The sequence below is a fragment of the Falco naumanni genome, chromosome 4 (genome assembly GCF_017639655.2).
Source record: "Falco naumanni isolate bFalNau1 chromosome 4, bFalNau1.pat, whole genome shotgun sequence".
Lineage (NCBI taxonomy): Eukaryota > Metazoa > Chordata > Aves > Falconiformes > Falconidae > Falco > Falco naumanni.
Genome location: NC_054057.1, coordinates 43,642,447 through 43,654,826, shown reverse-complemented (window position 1 = coordinate 43,654,826; position 12,380 = coordinate 43,642,447). Strand labels below are relative to the sequence as shown.

Genomic DNA, 12,380 nt, shown 5'->3' with positions numbered 1-12,380 from the left:
GATAAAAATGTAGATTTAGTAATCTATATCATCTGTTCTTATTGACATGCTCAATGTAAATTGTGAGGAAATATGCAGGACTGTGTGATGTGAGGAAGTCGTGTAGGATCACATCATAAGTCAGCATTCAGAAGCTTCTGGATTTGCAGCTAAACTGAAAATCCTGTGGACAACTTTCTTCTCTTTATCCTCTTAGTGATGTCTCATCTCTGGGCATAAAGATGTAAGATATTTTTTTTTCAAGTTAATGACTTCACAGTCCTTTTTAAAGCATCTTCCTGTGCATTGTATCTGTAAATGAAGTTCTTGGCTGAAAAAACTGCTTTTCTTCCTCTGTTATATGTGCACAATCGAGTACAAATGTAGGGTTTTGAAGTAATTTAACTTAGGTTTTAGGATATATGGCTTTGCATCTGTGTATGCTAATTTTTATGTATTTGGTATAATACAAAAGCCTTTTAACTGCTAGGTTTAAGACTTTTAAAACTTAAGTGCAACGTTATATAGTATCTTCAATGTCTTGAAACATGGGACAGGATTATATTTATGTGGTGAATTTGTCTGCAGGAGTTTATTAATAGTCTCTGTATTAGAAAGCTGTAACAATGAGTAGCTCAACTTCTATATTTAGAGGTTATTTTTGAGGAGGAAAGTTGCGTATGCGGGGATGTAAAGAATCTTGACACATTTGTCTTACAAGTTTTGTGGTGGTTTTGAGCCATGTTCTCTGTGTTAAACTTCCTAAGAAGTTTAGGCTTGATAGGAATAGTTCTTCTCTCAAGTCAGTTCTTAAAACTCTCACGATGTGTTTAGGTAAATCTTCTGCAAACAGAGGCAGACTCTGGAGTAACAACTTCCTTGCAATAACCATGTTTAGGGTGACAATTTGGATTTTGACGTTGGAAGTTAATTCCCTGATCTTCCAAAAGCTTCCACAGGGCAGGGCAGAGACATTTCTGTTGTACGTGAGATAAGACTTAAGATCATTCAGTTCTGTAATGTTGCTATTTTATTAAGATTTTAACAACTTGAATTATCAGCAGGCACAATGGTGTTTTTTTGCAGGTGAAGCAGTGTGGCTAGTCTCTAAATGATCTCATTTTCTTGTTTTTAGAACAGGAATGAGCATAGTCTATTTATGTTGAAAAGCTCAGTAGCTTCAAGCCAGAGAAGATCAACCTCATGCTTACATTCCATAGAGGGTAGGTGTAAAGCCCTTACTCAGCATTGTAGCTGCATCATGGAGTAGCCTAGTCCAAGCACAGAGGTTTGCCATAGGGACAGAGAGGCTGTGGGAAAGTGAGTGCTCTCTTGGGTGGTTTGGTAAACTCAAACTGTGTGCCTTGTACAGAGCTGATAGTGTTTTGAACCACAACATAGCCTCTGGCTTTGGTAGAGAGAAACAGTGTGAACTGAAGGAAATGTGTAGCTAGTTTCAGAGCTGGCATTAGTTTAAAGCTGTAGTGCATCTGTGCAGGTCAGATTTTATGCTGTGCAGTAATTTTGTTTTTCTTAATAATGGCTGCTGCAAAAATATTTAACATGTAAGTAGGTATGTTATAAGTCTGGTGAAAGTGTAGTGGGAAGCTATCTGGTATGTTGTATGTTTGATAAAGTCCACATTATTCCAGAAAGCAAAAAGAGTATAAACTTTGTTGAAACTCATTGCTATTTTTGCAGTAATGTACTTGGCTGGGGACGTTGGCAGTGTTTCTTATTGTTCTCTCCCCATTTGTAGGAAACAGAGTGGGTCATGGGGTGGCTCATATTCTTGGGTCTATCAAAAAGTTCCCATAGGCTGAAAGAAGGCAGTTCTTGACAGGTGGTGACTCTGTGCAAACCACTCTTTATCACTGCTGTCAGACTGCTGAGAAGGTTCTTTTATCATGCATGGAATAACCTCAAACATTGCTTCAATGCTGAGGGGCAGAAGCATGCTTTCTTAGTCTCCAGTCTCTGATATTTCCAGATTAGACTGTAAGGTGAGGACAAAGCATTTCCTATTCTTAACAAGCAACGACAGAACAAGCAGAGAAGGAAAAGCTTCAATTTAGCTAAATTAAGATCACATGATATTTTGCTGTTATGCTACCAGCCCTGCAGATGTTTCCTTTCTTTCCAGTTTAAGGATGTAGCTGTTAAGAAGGGAGGCTTTTGCTAATGAGCCTATAAGAAAACAAGGAAGCTTTCAATTTCTTTTTGTTTTTAATGTTTTTCTGACTAAATTTAATACCAAGAACTCTGTGTTTATTATTGTAATGCTAAATACAAGATATAAACAAAACCACATTGTGAAAATAGTTTGTATCTCTGTCCTGTGAAGTACCTGTACTCTTGTTTCTTGGTGTAGTTGCTTGAAATGGGCTGTTACTCTGTGGAAGGCATGATCTACACAGAAGTGCACATAATTAGCTTTGAAAAGAATCTCGGTAAAGCAGTACAGTTTTTGGATGTGGACAAACTACTACAAATATGTGTGTGTATATATATGTGTGCACATGAAATACAGTATACTTTTTTGTGTTTATGTGTGTATAAAATCAAAATAAGACATTTAAATGGTAGATTAGGATCATTTTAATGAGATGAAGCATGCTAAACTTGCTAGTATCTAGTGTTTTAAGGGAAATCTGCTAAGTTAGTTTATGCATAAATCTGAATAATTCAGGGATTAGGTGCTAAGTGTGGAGAAGTCCTGTCTGAGCTGTGGAGAAGTATGTCATGCCAGACCTGATCTTGCTTTTGCTGAATTTAAAAGTATAGTGCAAAGAAGTCCATGCATCAGAACTACCGTGTAAGAAAACCAGAGCTTACTCTCTGTCAAAAGAAAAAAAGAAGTATCTTAAAGTCTAGCCAGATTTAGCAGGTTAGGATTATCCCTTCTTCAAAGTAAAAAACCTGTTTCTGCATCTCGCCTGGCCTGGGAAGCTGCATGCTCCTTTCATTCAGGCATGTATGTCCAGTTAGGCTCAGTTTACAGACCCAATTGGTGTCGCTGCATTTAATCCAGATCCAGGTAAACTGAACAGTTTTCAGTTGAACAGACACATGGCAACAACATTTTTGAGCATCCGTTTTCAGACTGTCGTATCAGTAAGTCCTGGAGTGGTTTGCCAGTGTAAAGCTAGTTATTTGTCTTGTGATGGAGGACTTTGATGTCAGATCAAGAAGTGTCCCCCTGCCAGGTATAGGCTTTCTCTAACCCTTCCTTTCTGTATTTGAGTTCAGGGGGAAAAATGCAATATAAATGTGTGAGCATTGTAAGATGAGGAAGTAAAGGTTGCTGTAGGTGGCCTTCAGCTTTGCTTTTCAGGTCTTGTGGAGCAGTGATGACACTGATGTGAGCACCAATTGCTGTGCTCTAACAGGGCAGCCTTTCATGAAGAGTGGAGCAGAGTAAGGAAAGTTTAAGCTGTATAATAAGCTGCATATGTGGAGGTTTCTGTTGTTTGTTTTCTGTGTGTGTCTTGACTTTATTGAGAACTGAAATCCTTTATCTTGAAAATACCATTTCTCCTCTGAATGTTGTTTACTACAACAGTAGTTACAAAAGTACGCAGAAACATGTGTCGGTCTGTCCTTCTCCTTCCACCCCTAAGCCAGCTCTGTAGCCTGTGTGGTACATGGCAGTAATGCATGCTTCTTTCCCTGTGCTTCCCAGCCATCTGCCCCTGAGTTCGTATATTTGGAATAGTTATGTGTTGCTTTCTTGAGCCTTTCTCCTTACCTGGGCTTGGCTTGAGGATGTGATTCATGTATTTTATTGAATTGGGTTATTCAGTTTTGAGATTCATGTTTCAAAGTCTGCATTGGTGTCCTCACCAATCTCTGCTGCAAGCAGCCACTGCCTTTGTTGTTGAACTAGAAGAATATTCTAGGCCTGTATTACATCTGGGTGGGTTTCACACTTGTAAAAGTGATAGGTTTGCTGCCAGGACCACCTCCTAGCACACGCCTGAATTAACTTTGGTTAGGCCCCCAAAAAGGACCTGTTGCTTTGGCCGCCTGGGCTTAATGCTGTAATGGTGCATCAAAATGATAAAGAGCGGGCTCCTGTGAGGGAGACACCTAGACCTGTGGTCACTCCATTGAGTGACATTCACATCTTTATTGCCTTGCCCATGTTCTGAAATGTCTTGTCTCATTACAGCTATTGGTAGGACCCATTAAGGGCCTGAGTGGCGGAGAGCTGTTCACAGAGACCACCTTGCTGCTGGTGGTGGTTGCTCAGGGCCTGCCTGATCAACCAAGGTGAGCAGCGAACATGAGAAATGGCATTGCCCATCCTCGCCCTTAGTCTTACGGCAATCACTAATACTTTATTTCTGTTTTCCTGTTGTTTGATATTGAAACCATTCATTGCAGTGACTTTCTATCCATCTGGAGTCATAAAGGATTTGATTTGGATCTTGTTGTAGAGAGATAGTAGAGTTCTTCAGTTTGCTTGCCTTTGTCCTTTCCAGTTACTGCATCCCCCTCAGTTGCAACTCAAGAGAAATGTTAGTGTTGGGGAGTCTCAGCTAATATCCTGCACCTCATGTATGCATAACACCCATGCTGCAGGAGGTGAATGGGGTCCCCTGGTGACTCAGAGAGCTGATATTTTCCCTGAGTTTCAGTATTGGAGTAGTTTTCCTCTGGAGACTGATTTTTATTTCCCTCCACTGCTGCTTCCCACCCCACACCCCCCATACCCCCCCAGTTGCTGCATGGAAGAAGACTTGTGCCCCCTAATTCCAAAAGCAGACTGTCTTCTGCTGTTGCCAGTGGTCCCAGAGAGAGGGCATCAACTGGACCACTTCTCTCTCTCTCTGTGAATACTGTCTACTGGTGGTTGTGTGTGTGAGGACTCGGGCAGCATTTATCTCCACATCTCAGCTTTCTCTTGTGGTGAGAGTGGTTTTGTAGCTGTTTGATCTTTTGAGATTTGAGGGCTTGTTTACATCTTCATTTCCTGTTTCAGGTGCTTCATGGCAAGGCTGCCTCCTCTTGAGAACTGCTGAAAACAAGCTCAGCAGTTACTAGCATCGGGCAACAAAGTCCTTCCTGCAGTTTTCTTAAGTATATAGCACTGAACTGGACAGGATGGAGACAGATACCTTCCGTTTCATGCTTTGAGGGTCTTGCTACCTGTCAGTAGGTCCAGCATGGTCTGTTGGGTGGGATCCATTTCCCTGTGGCCTGTTCTGGAAAAGAATGATGGAATACTTAGGGACATTCTGGGGTAGGAAACAGGTTCCCCTTCTGTACTTCAGTATGTCTCTGTGTATCAAACTGTCTGATTCTTCAGTTCAGAGTATGCTCTTACAGTGTCTCTCTGTAAGTAAAGGCTTGTTCGTCCTGAACTACTTTCACTGCAGTCTGCTATGTTGTGGTCATATCTGGTTTTAGTGAAGTGCAGTTAATAAAAAGTACATGTCAGCACATAGTAAATGTCAGCAATTGCATAAATATATTGTGTATATACTGTTGTATATATCGTCCTGTCAATTTGTATTGCATGTAAGATGTATATTGAGAGTTGAACTCATTATTGGGTAGAGGGAATCTGTTATTTTTAACATTATAGTGATTTATTTCTACTTAGCAAAGTTCAGTTTGACATACAAACAGGAGGTAGTGTAATGTTTATATTTCTGAAAGGCAGACAAAAGATGTACTCCGATTAATTTAGAAATCACAGAGATGCTTAATGGTAGGGTTTGAACATGATCTGTATATAGTCTCCTTTAAAACTAAATTCTCAAGAGAGTCAGAGACTACACAGGCAGACTTTCGAAGCAAAATTGTTTTTTTTAAAAAGTAATATTTAAGGCAGAGGCTTTGCACATAGATGTCTATAGCCTCAAGGCTGTGTAACATCTTGTTATGTGGAGGGAGTGCAAGAGAGAAAAGTCCTGTGGAGTTGATAGAGCATGTAGATGCAACTAATTTGTGTTTATTATATATCTGCCCTCTGCTTAAATCCATATAGAAATTAAACAGTAAATATTTTTTTTTTTAAACCTTGCTGCTTGTTTAGTGTGAAGGGTGACTTTGGGGTAGCATGCAAAAATGAATGCTCCAGTTTGACACTCAAAATACTGAAATGTTTGGAATGATTTGTTAATAAACCGTACAGGCTAATTTTGGTCTTGGTAAAGAAGGGGCAACTTCTTTGAGTGACCAATATTATGCAAGCACTGCTGCAGATGCCTTTGCGATTTTGCCTGAAGTTTCTTAACAAGTCTAGCATGTATAACTGTTAAATATGTAGTTGATGGGTTTTTCTCAATTCCCCCCCCCCCCCCCCCCTTCCTTTTTGCAAATTCTAGATGTCTTTTTTTGTTTTTTTCCATGGTGTTAGCTAGCATCTAAGATCATACACCTAGGATTCTTGCAGGTTTCCTTTTACCCCACCAATTTAGCAGACTGATTTCTGAGCATCACTGTGGGTTTGGAGATACTGATGGTTGCACCTTCTAGCTGTCTTATGAGGACAGAAAATGATGGAAGACTTCTTTGAGGGAAGGACGCTGTCAGTACATGTACTGCCAGGTTATATTTTCTGCCTGAATTTCTGTCCTGGCCAACATCCTTCCTACCTGTTTAGGTGAAGACTACAGCATTTTGTCAAGCATAGAAGTCAGCAGTTTGAGCAAGTAGGTATTTGATTTGGAGGCCTAAAATTGTTACATACGTTTGGGGTTTTCTGTGTTCCAGTTTTCCTGCTCGGCCCGTAGTAGTTTTTTTTTTTTTCAGTAAGAGATGAACATTATTTGCTGAGGCTGAAAGGGATGGAACTCATTTGTTTGTTTTGAGGAGAAAGCTGTGTCCTGAATACATGGAGGATGGATTTACTTAAGGTGTCACCTTTGTGTCAGTAATTAATTTTCTTTGGATGGGAATGACTGACTTCTGTATAAGATGCTTTTTGTACATTCCGGTTTGATTTAAAGACATGTCTTACTTCACCACAGCTTGAGACTGTTTCAGTATGTGATCATAGTATTTATCTTTATAAATGTGACCCATCTTGTTTGAAATCTTCGGTTTGTGAGCTTTAACTGAAAGGAAAAGACCCATTTTGCACCTTCTGTGAATGATTCTACTTTTGAGGTGCTACTGAGATAAAACCTTGGCTGTCTTTCTCTGGGTGCTGGATGTACCTCCCTATACTGCAAATGAGGATGGGGACATGTCAAAGGTAAGTTGTATAACCTTTTCTTTTGCTGTCTTACATGTGAGAAAGACATATTTCTTAAAGGAAGTGTTACCTGTTTTGAGAACACATTGGAACTGTGTGTATTTGTGGTGGTTTTTTGTGGTATTGGAGGACCAGGGAACCATGTGTTCTCTGTTGGATTAAACTTTTACTCTGAGTTCACTTATGTGTAGGAATCTAGGTCAGTGACCATGGGAGAAAATGATAAGGGTTGAGGGGATATGTCCTTTAGGCACGACACATTTTTTTTGCTTTATCATTTCTCATCAGATAGGTATACCAAGAAAATTATTTTGAGGTACATGTTTGTTGTTGCTTCATTTGACTTTGTCAGCTTCTAGCAAAGTGATTTGAAGCTCTCTATATGGTTAAACTAAGAGTCAGTGGCTTATTATTACTTCATTTAAAAATCATCACTGGAAGAACCTAGTTACTAAAGAAACAAGGGCTACTTTGCAGTGAAACCTGCCGCTGTTCTGCAGGTAACGTTTTCTCACTCATCTAGGCAAGGGTTTTTCTTCCATTCTGTAGCCTTAGTGACAAAAGACACTTTTTCTTCTCTGCTGCCTTTTTAAAGGACCTTATACTTAGTCACATTAAAGTAAGTTCAAACTGTTCCAGGAAAGCTTTTTTTCTCTGAAATTGTAGATTTAACAAGGCAGCTAAGTGATAGCTACATGGGTACAAAAAATAGGGAAAATAAATGACCCAATACAAGAAATATCACTGTTTTCAAGAGAGTGCAGCATTTTATTATAGCATTTCGAATATCCTGTTGGTGTCTTGGGGTAATTTTAGGGATTAATAACTGTATTCACAATCTTTTTTGCTCTGGCTGATGTCAGTAGTTTCTAAAAAAAACCCCACGTTACATGATGGCTGTTGAACCAGTAAAATCAGGTAACATCAGCCTATTTTCTGTTCAGCATATATACCCATCTAGCTGAACTGTGAACTGCTATTTCAGGTGTTGCACATCTTGGCAGATTACCTACAAGTTGAACATTGTTAAATGCAGCTGAAGCAGGCCCTGCTTAGAATAGGCTGTCTCCATGCTCTTATTGAAATATTAATAGATAAGCCCCCTGGTTGGTCTGGTGTTTTTTTCTTTTTTGTGCAATACACATTTAGGCTCCAGAAAATGTAGTTTGGGTAACCCTTACCTTTAAAATGAGACTTTTATTTACATAATTTATTTGTGAAGTGTTCTATATGGTAAAAGAACAAAAGACGTGTGAAAAACACTGTATAGCAAATCTGGATGCTGTTCCTAAGTGTCTTTAGAAATAATTTTGAACTTGTGTACTGAACACAAAATAAAGATGAAAATTGATTACCACACCAACTTTAAAATGGCTTGCATGATTGTTTTCAAGAATCGATAGTGCAATATATCAATTATTTATTTGTTCACTGTTGTTCATCTATGAAGACAATATTCAGAACTCGGAGTATACCTGTTTATCTGTATAGATGGTCAAGAAGATAGTTCTTTATTGATAGCTTGTATTGCAATTACCTGTGACTGTCACTTCAGGATATTTAGCATGTTCAGTATAGGTCTGTGTGTAAATTGATCAAAAGTTTTAAACAGGCTTTGGAGAGCATGCAAGTTGGATGTGTTCGCCTTTTTTTTTTTTTTTTTTTTGACTGACCTAATAATGGGAAATTATTGATTTGAGATCTACTTTTAACTGGAAATAATAGTATTATTTACAAACATCAATGCTATTTACTGATTTTTACATAATTCTGTTATTGTGTCTTAAGCTGTCAGTGATTCAGGTAGTTCTTTCAGATGCCATCTGATTTTTCATGGATGCTTTCATTGCTGAGAAAAAAGGGTTAAATACAATATTAAAAATAAAGTATGTGTTTTGCATTGCACTTAAGCATCTGTTGTATGTCCTTGTAATTGCATGTAACAGGAAATGAAGCTTTGAGATACTTTGTGCAGAAACCTTGTATGAAGAACTCCTGAGGGAAATGACGCTTGAATCTTTTTTAGTAGCCTGAGATTCTTCAGTCCTTGAACTTGATTGTGTGCATTCTGACTTTGATTTTGAGTATTGAACCTGTAGAGAAACAAACAGGGATCTTCAGTAAGGAATATGGCAAAATAATCTTTGGTTTGTTAGATTTGATATGAAATAAATAAAATAAAAAATTAATTTTTCATTCTCTTGAAATGTAAATGAGTCTACCTGAAAGAGAGATCACCTTAAGGATATGAGCTATTAGTGTATTTGTAACTTGATTACTATCATTTTTGGCTTACAAGGAAAACCTTGTAGGAACACTGCCTTCAGTAACATTCTGGCCTGTGCTAAACATCATCTGGTTCTTGCTTGCTGTCTTGCATTCTTGTTTTATTTGTGTTTTTTAAAACTTCTCTTGTTTCTTTTTAGTCTTCTCTGGCAATTGGTACACTGGTGGATGTGCTGTGGTTGGACATGTCACGGGGTTACTCAGCAGATGTTGACTCTCTTTTTAATTCAGATTATTGTTCATAGTGGTGGCTGAAAGTTGTTACTTAACATGCCCCTCATTTATTATTAATACTGAGTTTTTCTGTTGCTCTGTTGGCAGACCTTGCAGGGGGTCCAAGGTTGGCATGAAGATAACTTTTCCGTTCTGGAATGCTCTTTCAGGAAATAATGATTTGGCTGGGGAGTACTGTTGTTTATCAGTAGCTGTTAGTTCAGCAACTTGCATGAAAGTTAAAAGTTTACATGAAATTACAAGGTCATTAGAGGTTCTCTTCTCACTACAATCAAATGTTGCATCTCATTTCACAGACCTAGTAAAGTTCTCTGTATGACTGTTTTTAACTTGGGTTACAGTATTTCTATATGTAAACTTAAGTGATCAGTTGTTATACATGCTAAGTAATTACCTTTTGGCTATTTAGGGAGGTTTTTGTCAGAAAGAAGATGCAAGTATATTGTAGACTTGTATTTATCAGTGCTTACATTTAAGCTTGCTGTTTATGTATCTATAACAATAGGTCTTTGGTTATTAACATCTTTTGATGTTGTGTGATACCTGTAGCTGCTTGTGATTGTTCAAAACTTCTGCATCACGCGTTGCTTATAAAAAGTTGAGAGGAGATAGAAAAGATTGCAAGGGAATGTTAGATGGGTTGCTGCCTGTCACTGAATGGAGGAATTCATGGTCATTTCATAGAGGCCAGTAATTATTTTTTTATTAGGAGCTATTTCTTTTGCCAGTTTAGTAGGGTGGAAGTGCTATTTGATCCAATTTCTGCTCATGTCATGAGACTGAAAGACTGAGAAGGGACATTTGTTTGTGCAGAACTGGAAAAATGGTTGCAAGTTGAACAGATTGGTGGGGAACACCTCAGTAACAAACCCCATCCTTAGGCTGAAGGATTATGTAACTTTTCCCATAATCTTTGCATTGCTTAGGCTTTAAATTAAAGCAGTTGTCTTGGCAGTTCCACAGTTCTCAGTAATTTTTCTTTTATTAGTCATCTAGTTGCACAGTCTTTTTTAGTTTCACACTAACACTTTTAAGACATGAATGATGATGATGGATGAGGACAGACTAGGCCTAGATTGAGTCCTTGATATTTATTATAGTTCTTTCCAAAACCATCTGATAATTCTTCCAGGCTGTTGAGTGGAGCAGAGTCCTGCTGGGCTGCTCTGCGTTCTCTGATTGTCTGGCTACAGAAGTGGCTTCATTTCTTGGCTTGGCTGTAGCACCAAGACCCTTCTCCATTTGTATGTTTTTCTTTGCTGAAGAACAGGGTCACTGGAGGTAGGGAGGCTCATTTCTGAAGCACTAGCTAATATTTTCTTGTCCTCCCTGTTGAATGTATCAAGATGTGGGTTTCCGAGGACAAACTGTAGCGTCTGTGTAGAAACGCATCATGTTTTCCATACCTGAATGCAGAATGATCTGCTGGGTTAACTATCTCACCAAGCAGCTGCAACATTTTCCTTATAGTAATGTGTGTTGCTGTCATTGTGGTTAGAGTAGAAATGCTTTTGTCTTCTCTGTAGATGTTGATGGGAGTTGGCTGGGCCCACCTTGCTGATAAGCACTGCAGTTCGACATCCCAGCTGTAAGACTAAAGCAAAGGGGATTATTCTAGAGCAGCCCAGGGAGAAAACCAAGCAGTAAATTGTGGCACGTATCAGCCAGTTTCTGAGCCACAGCAGCAGAGCTACAGGAGGACAAGACGACTATTATTTCTGTTTGAATACCCTTTGAATAGGCTATAGGCTCTGGTATCTAAATTTGTTTCATGCATCATTGAACTAGAATATTCAGAGGAGGGTCATAGGGTTTTGCATGCTTTCTTTGTATGTCTTCTGCCTTTGATTTGAAATGTTGAATGAATGTGGCACTCGCTTTGAAAATTGAAGTGGAAGATTTCATATAAGGCTGAGAGGATAAATATTTTTATAATAATATGTTTCTTGAGTCATACGTATATAACATTACTGTTAAGAAAAACCCCCAAGATGTCTGTCTTCTGCATGAGAGGAAGGATTGCCATAGAAGTGTGAAAGGAAGCTAGACTTTTTTTACTTGTGTGTTTAGAATTTGCATACTGAAATGTTCAGAGAAAGTAGCAAAAGGTGGAAAAAAATAAAAACTAAAGTTAAAGGGCTGAGCAGAGGGAAAGTGTGTCTTGTTGAAGAAGCCTAACCAATTGCATATGTTCTTCAATTATGTTTTGTGTGTTTTAAGTGAAGGGATACCAGCTGAGGAAACCATGCCTGCATTATAAGTGAGGAAAAGAGGAGTTGGGCGTGTAAATGTGTGAGCTATGTGCACCCAGAAACACGTGTTTTGTGTCTAAGTAGAAAGCAAATAAAACACACAAGATACGCACATTTCTTGTGGTTTGAGTGTTTCACTGTTGTACGTTGAGTCTCTTAATACCTGACTTCATTTAAGAGTACACCTGTGGTCATATCACATACAGAATTAATGCTGTAAGGGATGCGGCTCTACAATACAGATTTATTTTGAAAATACTAATGACCGTGAAGTTTTTTTGGTTATGGGGGGAGAAATTACATGTTCAAGTGCACAGGAATGTTTAGTGGTGAGGGTTGCTGGGTTTGGGTTTTTTTTTTTTATTTTTTTGTTGGTGGGGGTTTTTGTTTGTTTGTTTTGTTTTTGTTTTTTTTAGTTATCC

General features: G+C 38.6%; 1 protein-coding gene across 6 annotated transcripts in view; it reads left to right on the top strand.

Moving 5' to 3' along the window:
• Window positions 1-12,380, top strand: part of ARHGAP21 (Rho GTPase activating protein 21) — a 118,972-nt gene that overhangs the window by 38,749 nt on the left and 67,843 nt on the right. The window lies entirely within an intron of this gene.